We start from the raw sequence: 20797 nt of genomic DNA, 5'->3' as shown, positions 1-20797 counted from the left end.
GCTGGGTCCTCTGTGAGGGGCAGCTTAAATCCTGGAGCAGGACACCCTCTTCCTGGACAGTGCTCACACAGGCAATGGGGACTTGGCTCTTTGTTTTTCCCTTTCCTCTTTTTTTTTTTTTTCCATGATCACCTGTCTTTTAGTTTGCAGAGAATTCCTTCCAATGATTCCTTCCAAAGAAACCCAATGATTAAATGGGTTTCTGCTACTAATTTACACTGGTATTGCAGTCCCATCTTTTTAAGACTCAGGAGTGTGCAGGAGCCAGCTCATGCCAGCTGGGGAGAACTGAGGGTACACGTCGCCCCCCAACTCTTCATTCAATTTTGTCAAAAGGGTAGCTTGATTGGCCACGGTGGGAGTGGTTACACCATGGAAACTGACAAACACTATGAATCAGGACTTCTTCCACAAAGAGCCAGTTGTTAAACATTTACCAGCACATCACCACCCAGACTTTTGGATTGGAACTTGGGTTGAGGGTGGCGGGTTGGGGGTGGAGGCAAAATGTTCCAAACTCTTGGGTCTCACTTTCACTGAAATTCCCAGGTTACTCCTGCAAATCATTAATGTCATCATTGTCCAGGGATTTTAGATAATATCTTGAAGAACAATCTTTTCTTTCTTTTTTTCGAGTTTCACTCTGCCGCCCAGGCTGGAGTGCAGTGGCTCGCTGCAACCTCTGCCCCTCGGGTTCCAGTGATTCTCCTGCCTCAGCCTCCTGAGTAGCTGGGACTACAGACGCCTACCACCACACTCGGCTAATTTTTTGTGTTTTTTTTTAATAGACACGGGGTTTCACCATGTTGACTAAACTGGTCTGGAAATCCTGACCTCAGGTGATCCTCCCACCTTGGCCTCCCAAAGTGCTGGGATTACAGGAGTAAGCCACCGTGCCCAGCCAAATATTTTGGAGAGCAATCTAATTTCCCTTACATCTGGGTTTCATGGGGGACGCATTTCACTTCTGCCCCATGTACCAGCAGAAGGCCAGGCTGTGATGCCTTGAACGGCAGTCTAAGAAGAGCAACAAGGGAAGAGGAGTTAGAAAACCATCGTATCATTTAGTTGAAAGGTGGCAGAGGCCTGAATTGGCCATAATAGCTGCTTGTGGGGTCAGCTCATCTACCACCCAGAATGCAATTTCATTTGAGAGTCATGTTTCCATTCTATTAGGTTGGTGGGGCAAAAGTAATTGTGGATTTTGCCATTACTTTTTATTTAATTTTTTTTTTTTTTGAGACGGAGTCTTCCTTTGTTGCCCAGGCTGGAGTGCAGCGGTGCGATCTTGGCTCACCACAACCTTTGCCTCCCAGGTTCAAGCAATTCTCCTGCCTCAGCCTCCTGAGTAGCTGGGGCATGCCACCAAGCCCGGCTAATTTTTTTTTTTTTGTATTTTTAGTACAGATGGGGTTTCACCATATTGGTCAGGCTGGTCTTGAATTTCTGACCTCGTGATCCACCTGCCTCAGCTTCCCAAAGTGCTGGGATTACAGGCGTGAGCCACCCTGCCCAGCCACCATTACTTTTAATGTAGGAACCATCGCACAGAATATCTAAGGATCTCAAGGACTCTCAGAGTGCGACTACATATCAATTTACAACACATCTCTTTCTTTATCTTTCAATTAGTCAGCCTTTGCAGGGTTCTTGAATATCAGGAGACAGACATTTTTAGAAGCAGACCCTTGGGTTTGTTAGGTCAAAACTAAGTGATATCAACCATTCGGAGGACTGGAAGCTTGAGGTCATGGAATGACAATTTAGCTGTTGATGAGAAGAATTCATGGTTTTATTGTATCTCTTTCTACAAAGACATCTCATATATTCTCATTAATATATATTAAAAGTCTATTATGTGTAACCTGAAATTTTGATTCAAGTACTGTAATGACTGTGTCCGGAACAAGCAAGGGTTTTGTTTGTTCTGTAACCCAAAGTAGAGCTCTACCAGAACTGTAGACAAGATCTTCCTTGAGTAATTATCTCAGTAAGCGCTGGTGGGTTGTGATTTGTAACAAACAAAAAAGAACTGCTGGGCGCAGTGGCTCACGCCTGTAATCCCAGCACTTTGGGAGGCCGAGGCGGATGGATCACAAGGTCAAGAGATCGAGACCATCCTGACTAACAAGGTGGAACCCCGTCTCTACTAAAAAACACAACAATTAGCCGGGCATGGTGGCGGGCGCCTGTAGTCCCAGCTACTCAGGAGGCTGAGGCAGGAGAATGGCATGAACATGGGAGGCGCAGCTTGCAGTGAGCTGAGATTGCGCCACTGCGCTCCAGCCTGGGAAACAGAGCAAGACTCCATCTCAAAAAAACAAAACAAACAAAACAAAACAAAAAAACTATCGGAGACTGAGTAATTTATGAAGAAAAGAGGTTTAATTGACTCACAGTTCTGCAGGCTATACAGGAAGCACGGCTGGGGGGTCCTCAGGAAACTTACAATTATGGCGGAAGGTGAAGGGGAAGCAGACACATCTTACCACGCTGGAGCAGGAGAGAGAGCGCAAAGGCGGAAGTGCTACACGCTTTTAAACAACCAGATCTCGTGAGAGCTCACTCACTATCACGAGAACAGCAAGGGGGAAATTCTTCCCTGTGATCCAATCACCCCCCACCGGGACCCTCCCCCAACACTGGGGATTACCATTCAGCAGGAGATTTGGGTGGGGACACACAGCCAAACCATATCAGTTTCCTTTGAAACACAGAAGTTTTAAATTTTGTTGAAGTCCAATTTATCTAATATTTTTTCTTTTGTTGTTTGTACTTCTGGTGTCATATTTAAGATACCAGTGTCTAACCCAAGGTCACAAAGATTTAACCTATTTTTCTTATAAGGGATTTATAGTTTTCATTATTACTTCAGAACTTTGATGTATTTTTTTTCTATCCTTCTTTAGTTTTAAAAATTGTGATAAAATACACAGAGCATTTAGTGCCTTCAACATTTTGAAGTGTATGGTTCAGTAGCATTAAGCACATTTACACTGTTGTACAGCCAGTCACCACCACCAGTCCCACAGAGCTCCTTTCATCTTGCAAAACTGAAACTGTTAAACAATACATTCCCCCCTCCCCAGTCCCTGGAGATCATCATTCCACTTTCTCCCTTGGAGTTTCAATACTCTAGGGACCTCATATATGTGGAGTCATATCATATTTGTCCTTTTGTGACTGGTTTATTTCACTTAGTTTAATAATGTCATCAAGCCTTACCTATGTTATAGCATGTGTCAGAATTTTCTTCCTTTGTAAGGCTAAATAACATTCCATTGTATGGATATACTACATTTTTGTTTATTTATTCATACATTCACAGACACTTGGATTGGCCTCTACTTTTTGGCTATTGTGAATAATGCTATTATGAACATGGGTATACAAATACCTGTTCAAGACCTTGATTTTAATTATTTTGGCTATATGTCCAGAAGTAGAATTGCTGGATCATATGGTAATTCTATGTTTAATTTTTTGAGGAACCACAATACTGTTTTCCATAGCTGCTACACCATTTACATTCCCACCAACACTGCACAAGGGTCCCCATTTCTCCACATCCTTGCCAACACTTGTTAGTTTTTAAAAAAATTTTTGATAGTTGCCATCCTAATGGATTTAAGGAGGTATCTTGCTGTGGTTTTGATTTGTGTTTCTCTGGTGAGCATGTTTTCTTTATTTTTGTTTTTTGTTTTTTTTTTGTTTTTTGAGACGGAGTCTGGCTCTGTTGCCCAGGCTGGAGTGCAGTGGCCTGATCTCAGCTCACTGCAAGCCCCGCCTCCTGGGTTCACGCCATTCTCCTGCCTCAGCCTCCCGAGTAGCTGGGAGTACAGGCGCCCGCCACCTCGCCCGGCTAATTTTTTTTTTTCTATTTTAGTAGAGACGGGGTTTCACCGTGTTAGCCAGGATGGTCTCGATCTCCTGAACTCATGATCCGCCCGTCTCGGCCTCCCAAAGTGCAGGGATTACAGGCTTGAGCCACCGCGCCCGGCCTGGTGAGCATGTTTTCATGTAATTATTGGCCATTTGTATATCTTTTTTGGAGAAATGTCTATTCAAGTTCTTTGCTCATTTTAAAAATTAAGTCATTTTGTTATTGTTGAGTTGTAGCAATTCTTTTTTTTTTTTTTTTTTTTTTTTTTTTGAGACAGAGTCTTGCTCTGTCGCCCAGGCTGGGGTGCAGTGGCCGGATCTCAGCTCACTGCAAGCTCCGCCTCCCGGGTTTAGACCATTCTCCTGCCTCAGCCTCCCGAGTAGCTGGGACTACAGGCGCCCGCCACCTTGCCCGGCTAGTTTTTTTTTTTTTTTTGTATTTTTTAGTAGAGACGGGGTTTCACCGTGTTAGCCAGGATGGTCTCGATCTCCTGACCTCGTGATCCGCCTGTCTCGGCCTCCCAAAGTGCTGGGATTACAGGCTTGAGCCACCGCGCCCGGCCAGGAATTCTTTATATTCTGTGGATGTTAATAACTTATCAGATATATGATTTGCAAACCTTTTTTTTTCTGTTCCAGGGCCACCTTTTCACTCTGTAGATTATGTCCTTTGATGAACAGAAGTTTAAAATTTTTAAGTTGTATTTTGTTGTCTGACTTTTGGTGTCATATCCAAGAAATCATTGCCAAATCTAATGTTATGGAGTTTTTCTCCCATATTTTCTGCGAAGAATATGATAGTTTTAGATCTTATGTTTAGATCTTTGATCCATTTTGAGTTAATTTTTTGTTTGTTTGTTTGTTTTTTGAGATAGGGTCTCACTCTGTCACCCAGGTTGGAGTGCAGTGATGTAATCTCGGCTTACTGCAACTGCCACCTCCCAAGTTCAAGTGATTCTCCTGCCTCAGCCTCCCAAGTAGCTAGGACTATAGGCGTGTACCACCACGCCCAGCTAATTTTTGTAGTTTTTGGTAGAGACAGGGTTTCACCATGTTGGCCAGGCTGGTCTTGAACTCCTGACCTCAAGTGATTTGCCTGCCTCCTTCATTTTTGTTTACAGTGTAAGGTAGAGCTTGGTTCCATTTTGAGGTTTTGGGTTTTTTTTTTTTGCATATGGTGTGAAGTAGTAGTTCAGCTTCATCCTTTTATATGTGGATATCTAGTTGTTCCAGCACTAATTGTTGAAAATACTACTCTTTCCCCGTTAAATGGTCTTGGCACACTTGTCAAAATCAATTGACCATGAATGTGAAGCTTTATTTCTGGACTCTTAATTTGATTCCACTGATGTACATGACTATTCTTCTGTCAGCACCACACTATTTTTGTCACTGTAGCTTTGTAGTATATTTTGGAATTAGAAAATGTGGCCTTCCAAGCTTGTTGTTTTTCAAGATTGTTTTAGCTATTCTGGGTCTCTTGCATTTCTGAATGAATTTTAGGTTCAGCTTGTCAATTTCTGGAGAAAAAAAAGCAGCTGGAGTTTTCATAGAGGTTGCAGTGAATCTGTAGATGAATTTGGGATACTCCCATCCTAACAATCCATGAACACAGGTGTCTTTTATTTACTCAGGTTTTCTTTAATTTTTTTCCAACAATATTGTAGTTTTCAGTGTACATTTCTGTTATTAAATGTATTTCTAAGTATTTTATTTTTATCAATGCTATTGTAAATTGAATTTTATTCTTCATTAATCTTCAGATTTTTCATTGCCAATATATAGAGATAAAATTAATTTTTTTTTTTTTTTGAGACAGAGTTTATCTGTGTTGCCCAGGCTGCAGTGCAGTGGCATAATCTTGGCTCACTGCAACCACTGTCTCCTGGGTTCAAACTATTCTCATGCCTCAGCCTCCCAAGTCGCTGGGATTACAGGCACCTGTAACCACACCTGGCTAATTTTTGTATTCTTAGTAGAAACCGGGTTTCACTATGTTGGCTAATCTGGTCTTGAACTCCTGACCTCAAGTGATCTGCCCGCCTCGGTCTCCAAAAGTGCTGGGATTACAGGTGTGAGCCACTGAACCTGGCTGAGATACAATTAATTTTTTGATATTGATTGTGTGTCCTATAATTTACCGAACTTCTTTAATTAGTTCTAATAGTTTTTGTGGGTTTCTTAGGAGTTTTTTTTTTTTTTCTTTTTTAGAGGTTAAGTTCTAGGGTACATGTGCACAATGTGCAGGTTTGTTACATATGTATACATGTGCCATGTTAGTGTGCAGGATTTTCTATATACAAGGTCATGTCATCCATGAATAGAAATAGTTTTACTCCTTTATTTCTAATCTGGATGCCTCTTATTTCTTCTTATTGCCTAATAGCCCTGGCTACAATCTCCAATAATGTGTTGAATGAAAGTAACAAGAATGGATATCCTTGTTCTTGATCTTAAGGGAAAAGCATTCAACTTCTCATCATCAAGTAGAATGTAACTGTGTGCTGCGCGCAGTGGCTTACGCCTGTAATCCAAGCACTTTGGGAAGCTGAGGCAGGTAGATTACTGAGGTCGGGAGTTCAAACCAGCCTGACAAACATGGAGAAATCCCATCTCTATTAAAAATACAAAAAATTAGCCAGGCGTGGTGGTGCATGCCTATAATCCCAGCTACTCGGGAGGTTAAGTTAGGAGAATTGCTTGAACCTGGGAGGTGGGCGGAGGTTGTGGTAAGCCAAGATCACGCCACTGGACTCCAACCTGGGCAACAAGAGCAAAACTCCGTCTCAAAAAAAAAATGTAACTGTGAGTTTTTCACATATTATCAAGTTGAAGAAGTTTCCTTCTATTCCTTGCTTGCTGAATGTTTTTATGAAAGGGTTTTGGATTTTGTCAAATGCCTTTTCTGTATCTCTTGAGATGATCATGTGATTTTTGTTCTTTATCGATATGTTACATCATACTAATTTTTGGATGCTAAATCAAACTTGAATTGTTGGGATAAGAATATCATTTGATTCCTGGGATAAATCCCCATTTGGTCACGGCATATAATCCTCTTTATATGTTTCTGGATTCAATTTGCCAATGTTTTATTGAGGATTTTTTGTGGTATATTCAAAAGAGATATTGGTCTTTAGTTTTCTTTTCTTTTCTTTCTTTTTTTTTTGAGACGGAGTCTCACTTTGTCACCCTGGCAGGAGTTCAGTGGTTTGATCTCGGCTCACTGCAACCTCCGCCTCTTGAATTCAAGCGATTCTCCTGCCTCAGCCTCCCGAGTAGCTGGGATTACAGGCATGCACCACCATGCCTGGCTAATTTTTGTATTTTTAGTAGAGATGGCATTTCACCATGTTGGTCAGGCTGGTCTCAAACTCCTGACCTCAGGGAATCTGCCGAGCTTGGCCTCCCAAAGTGCTGGGATTATAGATGTGAGCCACTGCGCCTGGCCTAGTTTTCTTTTCTTGTGATGTCTTTGTGTGATTTTGGTAGCAGGGTGACACTGGCTTCAGGGAATGAATTGGCAGCCCTGTCTAGACACCATATTTAAGTGTATTAAGTGTAAGCGGACAATTCAGTGCATTAAATAAATCACAATGTTGTGTCACTCTCAATTATCCACTCCCAGAACTTTTTCATTATCTCAGAGAGAAACTCTGTATCCATTAAACAACTCCCCAGCCCCCTCTTCTCAGCCCTGGCACCTCTATTAGACTTTTTGTCTCTGTGAATTTGCTTGTTATCGATACTTTACCCGTGGAATCATCCAGCATTTGTTCTTTTGTACCTGGCTTATTTCTCTGCATTCTTTTCTGTTTTTCCATGCCTGGAGGGTTTGTTTCCTTTGAAAGTTACAATTTCAAAAAGTATTTAACTCACACATAGTGTAGTATTGCACCTTTGAACAAATTTAATTGAAGATGCTTTTGAAACTAGTTTATCTTGTCTTTAATTATTTTGGGGGTTACTTAATTGTGAAATAGATCTTATCTTACAGGGTCTCTTGATATTACAGCTTTAAAAAAAAAAAAGAAGATATTTTATCACTACAAATTAGGTGCTTGGCAGAGTCTTTATTTTTATTTTTTGAGAGAGAGTTTTGCTCTTGTTGCCCAGGCTGGAGTGCAATGGCCTGATCTTGGCTCACTGCAACCTCTGCCTCCCAGGTTCAAGCGATTCTCCTGCCTCAGTGTCCCGAGTAGCTGGGATTACAGGCATGCACCACCACACCTGACTAATTTTTGTATTTTTAGTAGAGACAGGGTTTCGCCATGTTGGCCAGGCTGGTCTTGAACTCCTAACCTCAGGTGATCCACCTGCCTTGGCCGCAAAGTCTTCAATATAAAAAGAAATGTATGTGACTTTTATCGGTAATTTGTATTTTCTTTCTGACCCTAGTATGGTTTTAAAATTTGTTTTAAAAATGTTTTCTCTCATTCACACCACCATCAGATTTCCCTTTTTTTTTTTTTCTGTCTTTCCACTGCTTTCCAATCTTAGCCAGTCAGAGCTCGCACAGTCTATCAGAAAAATCAAATCAGTTCTCCCTCTTTTGAAGCCAGATCCAGTTAGCTGAGCATGGAGGCACTGGGTTGGCCACAGGCTGTAGGAGGGCGAGAGGCATTGAGGACAGAAAGTCCCCAGTGGGCTCGTTCATCCTGGGCTTAAAGAATGGCTCGGAAGAGCGCAGAGAAGCCCATTCCTCAGCATCCTCTTCCCACCCCCCACACAGCCCCCACCCTGTTCTCTGAAGACCAAAACCAGCTGGTCCCCTGACTTTGCTCTGTGTGAAATAAAAAGAACAGTCTCACATACCTCTTGTCTAGATTGATAGGAAATTACCTCCCACTTCTCATTGTATTATTATTATCATCATCATGATGAGATGGAGTCCTGCTCTGTCACCCAGGCTGGAGTGCAGTGGCACAATATTGGCTCACTGCAACCTCCACCTCCCGGTTCAAAAGATTCTCCTAGCTCAGCCTCCCGAGTAGTTGGGACTACAGGTGCCCGCCACCATGCCAGGCGAATTTTTTTTTTTTTTTTTTTTTGAGACGGAGTCTGGCTCTGTCGTCCAGGCTGGAGTGCAGTGGCCCGATCTCGGCTCACTGCAAGCTCCACCTCCCGGGTTCACACCATTCTCCTGCCTGAGCCTCCCGTGTAGCTGGAATTACAGGAGCCCGACACCACGCCTGGCTAATTTTTTGTATTTTTAGTAGAGACGGGGTTTCACCATGTTAGCCAGGATGGTCTCAATCTCCTGACCTCGTGATCCACCCGCCTCAGCCTCCCAAAGTGCTGGGATTACAGGTGTGAGTCACTGCGTCCGGCCCCCACTTCTAATTTTAAAATCAGCTTGAACTCAGCAGTCAGATTGGTTACTCCTGGACCCTCTTCCCCCTTTCCCTGCTGGCCATTCTTCCTGCTAGGAGGCCATCAGGGCAGGGTCTGTCCCACTATCCTGATGATGACGATGATTCTAGCTAACACTTATGCTTCTCTACCTTTACACGGTAGCTCATTTCTTTCTCACAACAACTCTAAGTGGTTAAAGAAACTGAGACATGGCCGGGCGCGGTGGCTCACGCCTGTAATTCCAGCACTTTGGGAGGCCGAGGTGGGCGGATCACGAGGTCAGGAGATCAAGACCATCCTGGCTAACACGGTGAAACCCCGTCTCTACTAAAAATACAAAAAATTAGCCGGGCGTGGTGGCGAGCGCCTATAATCCCAGCCACTGGGAGGCTGAGGCAGGAGAATGGCATGAACCCAGGAGGCGGAGCTTGCAGTGAGCCCAGATCACACCACCGCACTCCTGCCTGGGCAACAGGGCGAGACTCCGTCTCAAAAAAAAAAAAAAAAAGAAACAGACATGAGAGGTCAAGCAGTTTGCGCAGGTCACAAAACTAGTGTTCTTCCTGAGCCCGTGCCCTGAGCAGAAGTGAGCTCTGTCTGGGGCTTGTCCACCATCCAGCACTCAATCTTGGTTTAATGGCTGCCCGAGCCAAAGTCCTTAAATATCATTCTCTCTCACTGGGAAAGAAAGGAGCCACTGAGGCTGTTTGAGCATTAGCACATTTGCAACGACTTCAGGTGATTTTCTTTTTCATGATTATAGCACTTTTTCCACGATCAGTCCACGTCATCTACTTACCATGACCCTCGAATCAATAAATAGAATGCATCAAATGCTATACAAATAAACACAATATATCCAAACAATGTTGTAAATGAACAGCGTATTTAAACAAATAAATCCAATGACCAAGGGCCCCTAAGTGGATGCTCAACCTGGTTCTAGGGTATTCTCTAGTTTCTACACTTTCCTGGCAGAAAGTCTGAGAGGGAGGGAGCCAACATCATGTTTTTATTTCAATTCCTGTCATACTTTCTCTGTGCTTCCAAGAAATTTCTCTGAACGTCTCAGTCCCCCTTTCGCTCCCTATTGTATTGGAGTTATTCATGTGCTAACTTCATTCCCCTGTTCCTTACACAAAACACCTGCAGGGCAGGCTGGCTCTTTGATTCACCTGTCTGTCCTCTTCCTCCTTTCCACCCACTGGCCTCCCCCCTCCCCAGACAGTGTCCAGCGCCACGTCTGGCCCATTGGAAGGGCTCAGTACATATTTAGTGGGTGAATGAGTGAAGTCTTGTTGACAGCTGTTGTGAGAACTCAGTTCTTGTCTTCTTAGTTTAAAAGAATTTAAACAATAGACACACAGTGAAGGAGATGCCGTACGAAGTAATTTATTACAAGAGTAAAATAATATTTTGAGTGCTGGGCGCAGTGGTTCATGCCTGAAATTCCAGCACTTTGGGAGGCCGAAGTGGTCAGATCACCTGAAGTCAGGAGTTCAAGGCCAGCCTGGCCAACATGGTGAAACCCCCTCACCTCTACTAAAAATACAAAAAATTAGCCAGTCATGGTGGCAGGTGCCTGTAATCCCAGCTACTCGGGAGGCTGAGGTAGGAGAATTGTTTGAAACCAGGAGACGGAAGTTGTAGTGAGCTGAGATCGCACCACTGCACTCCAGCCTGGGCAACAACAGAGTGAGACTCCATCTCAAAAAAAAAAAAAAAAAAAAAAATTGAAAGTGAAGTGCAGAATAGACATACCCTGGAGAGAGAGAAAGAATGCAGGGCGGGCTGCTCATAAGGATGAGACAGCATTGATTATTGCTGGGGAAACCCCTTTTGTGGGAGTCTTACATGGTTATTCATAAAGAGGTGGAAAGAAGTGTTACTAGGAAGCGTGTTCTGGATGGTCCTCTGGGTGCGCATGCGCAGTAGCTGTACCTACTTTTGTACGTCATGTGTCTCATTAGCATGTTAAATCTCCACCCAAGGGTGTGTTTTTTACTATTATAATGAGCAAAGGGTTGGTCTGAGGACAGGTAAAATCAAAATGTGCCTGCTCCCTACAGGGGAACTTCCCTACTTAGCTTCCCTACATAGCTTTGCTTGGATGAGCTCGACTGCAGCGCCAGTGCTGGGGCTTATTGTGTTGAGGTCTGGTTGCCACAGTTGCCATGGCCCGAGGTCATGGTTACTTTCTTGACTATTTATTCTGCCTCATTCTTTCTAAGACATTGCCTGGTGGAAGAGATCCATGGACGCCCACCCATGCTTGTTCCCATGGTTCAAATGAGAATTGCTCAGGATGTCTCCACTGAACTTTCATGGTATCAGAAAGGGCTTTTATTGTGTTATATTGTGTTTTACTGAGGCAACACAATTATGTTCAGTAGAGTCCAAGTGAGATAGTCATGCGGTACAGATATTTGAAAGAAGACATTTAATTGGAACGAGAAGGATGTGGTTCTCCGTTCCATCACCACCACTCTCCAGTCCCTGCAGGCTTCCAGGGCCTCAGTGGCCATGAGGTTGTCTCCAGGGCCCCACCTCCTTTCCCATGTCTCTGTCTCCTGGAAGCTTGCTGTCCCACAGCCTCAGCTCTGAATGATCTGAAGCTTATGACACGCAAATTTCCACCCCACAGGCTGATAAGTGCATTTCCTGCAGGAAGGTAATATTATCTTTCCATTAAAGCAGTAATGATTTATTATTTGATTGAAATTAGGACCGAATTCTGGATGGGAAGGGAAGGGCTACGGTCTCCACCTCAAGTTTATATTCTCATATTTTATTTTTGAGACAGGGTCTCACTCTGTCACCCAGGCTGGAGTGCCAGGTTGCAATCCCTGCTCACTGTAGCCTCAATCTCCTGGACTCAAGTAATCCTCTGACCTCAGCCTCCTGAGTAGCTAGGACTACATATGTGCACCATCACACCCAGCTATTTTTAAAATTTTTTGTAGAGACAGGATCTCGCCCTGTTGCTCAGGCTGGTCTCCAACTCCTGGACTCAAGCGATCCTCCTGCCTTGGCCTCCCAAAGTGCTAAGATTACAATCGTGAGCCACCACATCCAGCCTCTCAAGAATATTTTAGAAAGAAGAGTAGAAGTTAAAGAACAGTATGAGTTTCACAGTGGTAGAAGGCAACAACGCAGGATATGTTCTGAATAGGACGTGATGAGCTCATGAATGACAGGCCTCTGAATCCGGAGAATGAGGAAGTGACTCTGGGCAGAGCTGGCTTGGGAAGGCTCTACCCGGAAGAGGATGACCTTGTATGGCCATTAATAGTGTGCAGGAGGTCACCTCACTCTCACAGCAGCAGCCAGGCCACTGGTCAAAGACAACAGCAGGCTGGGCTCTGTTAAGCCCAGCATTCAGGGAGACACACATAGTGGAAATAGATGTATGGGATGATTTATACTTTCTATCCTCCAAACTAATTCCTTCCTTCCTTCCTTCTTCCTTCCTTCCTTCCTTCCTTCCTTCCATCCTTCCTTCCTTCCTTCTTTCCCTCTCTCTTTCTTTTCTTTCTTTCTCTTTCTTTCTTTCTTTCTTTCCCTTCCTTCCTTCCTTCCTTCCTTCCTTCCTTCCTTCCTTCCTTCCTTCCTTCCTTCCTTCCTTCCTTTCTTTCTTTCTTTCTTTCTTTCTTTCTTTCTTTCTTTCTTTTTCTTTCTTTCTTTCTTTCTCTTTCCCTCCCTCCCTCCCCCTTCCTTCCTTCCTTCCTTCCTTCCTCCCTCCCTCCCTCCCTCCTTCCTCCCTCTCTCTCTCTTTCTTTCTTTCTTTTCTTTCATTCTTTCCTTTTTCTTTCTTCCTTTCTTCTCTTTCTTTTCTTTCTTTTTTTTTTTTTTTTTGAGACAGAGTCTCGCTGTGTCGCCCAGGCTGGAGTACAGTGGCCGGATCTCAGCTCACCGCAAGCCCCACCTCCCGGGTTTACGCCATTCTCCTGCCTCAGCCTCCCAAGTAGCTGGAACTACAGGCGCCCGCCACCTCGCCCAGCTAGTTTTTTTTTTTTGTATTTTTTAGTAGAGACGGGGTTTCACCGTGTTAGCCAGGATGGTCTCGATCTCCTGACCTCGTGATCCACCCGTCTCGGCCTCCCAAAGTGCTGGGATTACAGGCTTGAGCCACCGCGCCCGGCCTTTTCTTTTCTTTCTTGACAGGGTCTCGCTCTGTCACCCAGGCTAGAGTGCAGTGGCATGATCTCAGCTCACTGCAGCCTCAACGACCTCCTGGGCTCAAACAATCCTCCCACCTCACAAACTAATTTCTTTCTATTTCTTATTACTTGATGAATGAATCTATGAACTAATTAATAGCTATTACTTCATTCTCAGTAGCTTAACCTGCTGCTGAAAATTGTGACGATGCTAAAAATGAACAATTGCCAAGATAGACTAATTATGTCTCAAGGGAAGTGCCCAAGATATTTAGATGATGTTTTTGCCACCATCATCACCTTCCCCTAGTGATTACCTTTGCTCTAATCACTTTTGAAGAAAGAAGTTACATTGTGATTTTAGCACCTGAGGGTCTGTAGGTATCAGAGCTAAGAGCAGGATTCAATTTTGTTAGCAGAGTGGCAGTTTTTCAGATGAGACGTGCCAAGGCCTGACTCATTTTCGTTCTCATAAGTCAGGAAGGATGCTCTCTGACATTGGTGAAAGGGGTAAAATCGGGCAGGTGGCTAGACTGGTACATGCATCCCAGCCCCTGATTCACGGCATCAACTCTTTCAACTCAAAAGGAAGAAGGTGAGGTGGGAGAAGCAACTGGTGGGCCAGTAAACATTTGGAGGGCCCTGTTTTTGGTATCAGTTGGCCAGTTTCTATGCCAGGACCCCGCTGCATCAGAATCACTTCATACCATATGAGTGGCCACATTTAACATTCTGAGTTCATAGTGTAGGATGAAAAACCTTGGGTGGAGCCCATGTGGATCCGATTTCTCATATTTTTGTTCTGATTTACTGTAAATAGAATTACGCTGAGTCTGTTGAAGTGTGTGACTTCCTACCTTATGCCTCAGCCTGCGTCTCTACATGCTGAGAGCTACTTCTCACAAGCACCTGTGTTCTGAGGCCGTTTTACGGCTCTGAGACCATGCGGGGTCTGGGCGTTGGGCGAGGCGAGTCGGAAGTGCAGAAGAGTCATTGCCCTGGAGGCCTCTGTCAGCTGATGATGGTTGGGCAGGAGGTGGAAAAGCTCAGCTTCTCGGCCCCCATCCCTGCTCAGGGTTGGAGCAACTCTGAGATGCATTCTGTGCAGCAGGACTGAGCCCCAGCCACCCCGTGGGTGACTTGCTTGATAACACTGTGTGTTGGTTCTTCTCTTTGCCACCCCATGTCCCCCAGCCACCCCCACGGAGTTCCCTGGGATCACCTCCTATTTGGGGTTGGGTTGTATTCCCCCAAAAGATATACTGAATCCTAACTCCTGGTACCCATGAATGTGACCTCATTGGGAACTAGGGTCTTTCCAGATTTAATCAAATTCAGATGAGATCACCCCAGAGGAGGGTGGGCCCTCGTCCAATATGACAGTTGTCCTTATCAAAAGAGGAGATCCAGGCCGGGCGCGGTGGCTCAAGCCTGTAATCCCAGCACTTTGGGAGGCCGAGACGGGCGGATCACGAGGTCAGGAGATCGAGACCATCCTGGCTAACACGGTGAAACCCCGTCTCTACTAAAAAAAATACAAAAAACTAGCCGGGCGAGGTGGCGGGCGCCTGTAGTCCCAGCTACTTGGGAGGCTGAGGCAGGAGAATGGCGTAAACCCGGGAGGCGGAGCTTGCAGTGAGCCAAGATCGCGCCACTGCACTCCAGCCTGGGTGACAGAGCCAGACTCCGTCTCAAAAAAAAAAAAAAAAAAAAAAAAAGAGGAGATCCAGAGACAAACACACAGAGAGGAAAAGGCCATGTGAAAACGGAGGCAGAGATTGCAGCGATGCATCTACAAGCCGAGGAGCGCCAAGGATTGCTGGAGCCACCAGGAACTGGGGAAGAGGCATGGCACAGACCCTCTTCCAGAGCCTTCAGAAAGAGCACAGCCCTGCTGACCTGGGGGTGGTCTATTTCGCAGTACCATGCACCTGCTTCCCAAACACATTTTGTGCCTTCCTGCCTTTGCTTTTGCACATGTCAGTTGTAATTCCTGAAATGTTCTGCCCTCTAATCTAAAAATGTCTATGTCCAGGCTGGGCACAGTGGCTCACGCCTATAATCCCAGCACTTTGGGAGGCTGAGGCGGGCGGATCACAGGGTCAGGAGTTCAAGACCAGCCTGGCCAACATGGTGAAACCCTGTCTGTACTAAAAATACAAAAATTAGCTAGGCATGGTGGTGTGTGCCTGTAGTCCCAGGCACACGGGAGGCAGAGGTTGCAGTAAGCCAAGATCACACCACTGCACTCCAGCCTAGGCGACAGAGCGAGACTCCATCTCAAAAACAAAAAAAGTCTACGTCCAAAACAAGATGCCACGACACACGTATTAGAATGGGCAAAATCCAGAACACTGATGATCCCAAACGCTGGCGAGGACGTGGAGCAGCAGGAACCCTCGTTCATTGCTGGTGAGAATGAAAAATGGCACAGCCACTTTGGAAAATAGTTTGTCAGTTTCTTACAAAGCTAAACACACTCTTACCTTATGTACCGGGAGCCACAGTCCTTGGTATTTACCCAAAGGAAAACTTGTAAACTTACGTCTGTGCAAAAACCTGCTCATGGATATTTATAGAAGTTTTATTTGTAATTGCCAAAACTTGGATTGACGTTGGTCTTGTTGGCCTGCACTGTGGTCCTTCCTCCATCCCATCCCATTTCCCCCTCCCTTTCACAGTAATCATGCCGTAGGTTTTCAGTCGGTATTTAGGGATGAGGTTGGACCTTTTAGATTTCAGGTTGAGACAAAAAGACTGAAGGTTGCTAGTCAGTTGTTTTCCACCTGTCCATGGTTGGTTTGGGTTTGCTGCATAACTGATCCATTGACTTCTGTGGCGATTGGCTGTGGGATGGAACCAGCTAGACCATGAGCAACCCCACAGCCGTGCCACTAGGAAGGCCTCAGAGAAATTGCCTGTGCCTGTGAAGACGGGAAGCAGATATTGGCCAGGCACGGTGGCGCACGCCTGTAATCCCAGCACTTTGGGAGGCCGAGGCAGGCGGATCACCTGAGGTTGGGAGTTCGAGACCAGCCTGACCAACATGGAAAAACCCCATCTCTACTAAAAAGACAGAATTAGCTGGGTGTGGTGGCGCACGCCTGTCTGTAGTCCCAGCTACTCGAGAGGCTGAGGCAGAAGAATTGCTTGAACCCGGGAGGCGGAGTTTGTGGTGAGCCGAGATTGCTCCATTGCATGTGAGCCTGGGCAACAAGAGTGAAATTCCGTCTCAAAAAAAAAAAAAAACAAAAAAGAAAGATAAAAGCAGATATTGATCTGGGCCAGTGAATCTCCATAGTGGCAAAGCTTGAGGGAGTCTCCATCTTCCTTCCTCAGGGACCTGCGGAGCTTCTGGCTCTTGGATCAGCTGTGGGGCTTTCATCAATATTTCTGTGTGGGGATATCCATGTGGCCTTGGCACTAATGGTATACCATCAAGTACCCCAGCGAACATCCACACCCACCCACGGGTAAGGAATGCCCAGGAACTGAAGTCAGTATATTGGGGCTGGGGTATGGCTTAAACCCTTTGTAGTATGAAGCAGAATACATGGAATAATAGGAGATTAGAGTTGGAGGAAGTCGTAGAAATCCTTGTAGATGATGCCTTTAGCCTGCATGGATGAAGTAATTTGTTAAAATCTATAGTGCCGGTTAATGGAGGATTCTAATGAGAACTAAGAATGATTTGTGTTTGTGCGTATGTGATCAAGCTAGACAAAAATATATGATAAGACCTTTTTTTTTTTTTTTTGAGATGGACTCTTGCTCTGTTGCCCAGGCTGGAGTGCAGTGGTGTGTTCATGGCTCACTGCATTCTTGACCTCCTGGGCCCAAGCTCTCCTCCCACCTCAGCCTCTGAAGTAGCTGGGACTACAGGTGCTCACCACGCCCAGCTAATTAAAAAAAAAAAACTTTAGAGAGAGGGTCTTCCTATAGTGCCTAGGCTGGTCTTGAACTCCTGGCCTCAAGTGATCCTCCCACCTCCACCTCCCAAAGTGCTGGGATTACAGGCATGAGCCATCACACCCAGGCTGCTGAGACAATTTTTGAATAGTATCCTATTTTTTTAAACTGTATATTTTTAAGAATTTGATAAAATGGTAAAATTTCACCAACAGTCATTCAACATCTAGCAACTATTTCTTAATGGTCTACTCTATGCTTGGTACTGCTTTGGGTGCCAGAGGTACAACAGGAACGGAGATGAAGTGTCTGGTCTTCTGAAGTTTACATTCTCATCACAGCAGAACCACAGTCATCAATCATAACAAGTTCATGGCAGACAATGATAAGCATCATAAAGGTAATAAAATATGATCAGCTCTTGGTTCTTTCATTCACTTGACAAGTGTTTATTGAGCTTGGACTGTTTGCTGGGCACTGCCTTGGACCCTGGTGAAATGGTGGGGACAAGACAGAACAGGTGCCTGTGCTCTTGGAGATTTGCTTCTGGTTGGGAGTGATGCAGTGATGCACAAGTACAAACAACCACTGCGGAGGAAGCTGCTATGAGGGAAGGAATGGAGGGAGTGGTGTGATGGAGCAAGCAGGGATTGGCAGATGTGGGGGTTATGTGGTGTGGATGGGTGGAGTGGGAAGATAGAGTGCTTCTTTTTAAGAAAAAATTTAAATGTATAATTAAAAAAACAGAGATGGGGTCTTGCTGTGTTGACCAGGCTGGTCTCAAACGCCTTTCCTAAAGCAATCCTCCACTCTCGGCCTCCCAAAGTGCTAGGATTACAGGCATGAGCCACTGCACCCAGCCAAGCTTCAAGTGCTTCTAACAGCAGGTGCAAAGGCCCTGGGGTGGGAAGGGACTTGGCAGGTTTGGTGAAAAGGAGGCCAACATGGCTGCAACCTGGTGAGGGAGGGACAGAGGGGAAGGAGATGTGGGAGCCAGATCATGCAGACCCTCATGTGCTGGGGAAGGGTTTTGATTTTATCCTGAGAGCAGTTGTCCAGGGGGCCCTGGAGAATGTGAGGAAGGAGAATATCAAGGTATGATGTTTATCTTTAAAAGATTGCAGGCTGCTGTGCGGGAAACAGGGTGGCTGTCGTGGGTGAGACTGGAAGCTGCCACAGAGTCAGAAGTCCCTAACAGCAATCCAGGCAAGACACGGTGGTGGCCTGGACCTGGGAGTGGATGGTGGACGTGGTGAGCAGTTGACACATGGGGCAGATATTCTGAATGTTCTTCCTGGTGTTGCTGACGCTTCCAGCTCAGCCCCTGCCCTACAGCCACAAGAGCTTGGAGGTGGGACACTTGCCCATGGCATCTGAGTCACCTGGGATGGAACTAGAGAGGAGGACCCCCAAGCCACCTTGGCTGCAGCCCTGTGCTCTGAGGGGACAGAGCAGCCTCTCCTCACAGGTGACAGCTGGGTTTCCAGGATGAAGTTGAGGAGCAGTGGCCAGGACAATCATAGGCTACCCGGGGTTGGCACCCACCCCAGTCTTCTCTTGCTTTGCTCCCCGCTAGCCTCCAGCATGCTCGTGACCATGCAGCCTCCTTGGCTCCATCAGCTCGGGCTGTTATGACAAAAATGCCACAGACTGGGTGGCTTCAACAACTGACATTTATTTCTCGCAGTTCTCAAGCCTGGGAAATCCAAGAGCAAGGTGCCGGCAGATTGGCATCTGGGGAGGGCTCCCTTCCCAGTTTGCAGATGGCCGTCTTCTGGCTGTGTCCTCATGGGGCAGAAAGAGCTGGATAACTCCCTGGAGTCTTCTTTATAAGGACACTAATTCCACTCATGAGGGTTCCACCCTCGTGACCTAATCATCTCCCAAAGACCCCGCCCCTAATACCATCACATTGAGGATTAGGGCTTCGACAGAGGAATTAGAGGGGGGCACACACATTCAGTCCTTGGCATCCTCTAACCTCACATGGAGCACAGACCCAGGAGCAGAAGGCATGGGCTGCAGTGTCCGCCTTAACCCCAGCTGCCTCCATGTCTCGGGGGCAAGCTGGAGTATATTCATGGTAGAATGGCCAACAGAGTGAATGAATTCAGACGCCAAAACCTGGTGGGTATCACAGGCTGGTTCATCCACTCGCATTTCTACTCAGCAAATACTAACTGAACATTCATAGTGTGCTGAATGCTGATGGGTGCTGGGATTGATGGTGAACAGGACCCAGGCCCTGCTGCCCAGCTGTCCAGAGGGCAATAGAGACCATGGCCACTCCCTGTGATCAGTGCTTGGATATGGAGGTGATGGGACCCTGGAGGGGAACCCCACGGAGCTTTGGAGTCAGGGAGGCTCCCGAGGAAGTGACACTTACTCTGCGTTGGAAGAATGGGAAGGAAGGAGGTCTTTCTTCTCCCGTGACCACCCACTCAACACCAGGGCCCTTCAGTTCTCGCTCCCAAATGCCTCTCATCTCTCTCCTTCCCTGTTAGTGTCCACTGCTACCCTTTGCTTCAGACCCTCATTGTTTCTTGCCTGGGTTACTACGGTGATCTTGCCTCCTGCCTCCCAGTCCTTTTGCTTCCTCACCCTCTACGTTGTCTCTCAAATAAAATATACAGAACAACATCTGATCACATCCGTCCTCTGAGTCCAACCCTTCGTGTAGGATAAGTTCTGCTTGTTTTCCTTCTAGTACTTTACTGGTCCAACATTTAAATCTACCTACAAGTTATTTTACTATTTTCAATAACAACTTTATTGAGCTATAATTCACATACCATAACACTCGCCCTTTTATATATACAATCCAGTGTATACAATTTTATAGATACAGTTCCATGTTCGTGTATTCAGACTTGTATCGTTATCACCACTATCTGAACGTTTTCATCAGCCCCCAAAGAAACCTCACGCCCATTGGCAGTCACCCCTCCTCCTGCCCCTACTCCAGCCCCAAGCGAACAGGAATCTGCTTTTCGTCACTTCGGATTTGCCTCTTTGGGACATTTTGTATAAATGGTCTTTTGTGACTGGCTCCTTCCGCTTAGCATCGTGTGTTCAAGATTCATCCATGGTGTGGCATGTATGAGTGCCTCGTTCCTTTTTATTGTCAAATAACATTCCAACATGTGGCTAGACCAGGACTTGTCTGTCCACTACTGAGGTGCTGAACGCTGACATTTGGACTATTTCTACTCTCGGGCTCTCATGAGTGGTGCTCCCGTGACCATCCCTGTCCCGGCATTCTGGTGCACACATCTCCACTTCTCCTGGGAGGATAACACTTTTGAACGATTCATTTTCTCTCCTCAATTCCCTTTGTTTACTCTTCCTCCTACTCAAGCAACTACGCAATCTGGCAGCACTGTCGCAAATGGATGCCTTGTTTTTCTCACTGCCTCCCATAGGGTGGGGCTTGGTTTCGATTTGTCCCTTGATGTTTACTTTGATCGCTTGACAACGGTGGTGTCTGCCAG

General features: G+C 45.8%; 1 long non-coding RNA gene across 2 annotated transcripts in view; it reads left to right on the top strand.

The window, feature by feature from the left end:
- The window catches only part of LOC105464293 (uncharacterized), a 68277-nt gene that overhangs the window by 30993 nt on the left and 16487 nt on the right, over positions 1-20797 (top strand). Inside the window, exons 6-7 of one of the 2 annotated variants that reach the window (XR_011614459.1) lie at positions 16737-16870; positions 17588-17706. This is a non-coding gene — a long non-coding RNA (uncharacterized lncRNA). Of the gene's footprint in view, positions 1-16736; positions 16871-17521; positions 17707-20797 lie in introns of both variants that reach the window. The other variant, XR_011614460.1, reaches the window with a different exon arrangement.

Source organism: Macaca nemestrina, chromosome 15 (genome assembly GCF_043159975.1).
Source record: "Macaca nemestrina isolate mMacNem1 chromosome 15, mMacNem.hap1, whole genome shotgun sequence".
Lineage (NCBI taxonomy): Eukaryota > Metazoa > Chordata > Mammalia > Primates > Cercopithecidae > Macaca > Macaca nemestrina.
Note: the sequence above shows the minus strand (reverse complement) of the source record. Positions and strands in the feature narration are given on the sequence as shown.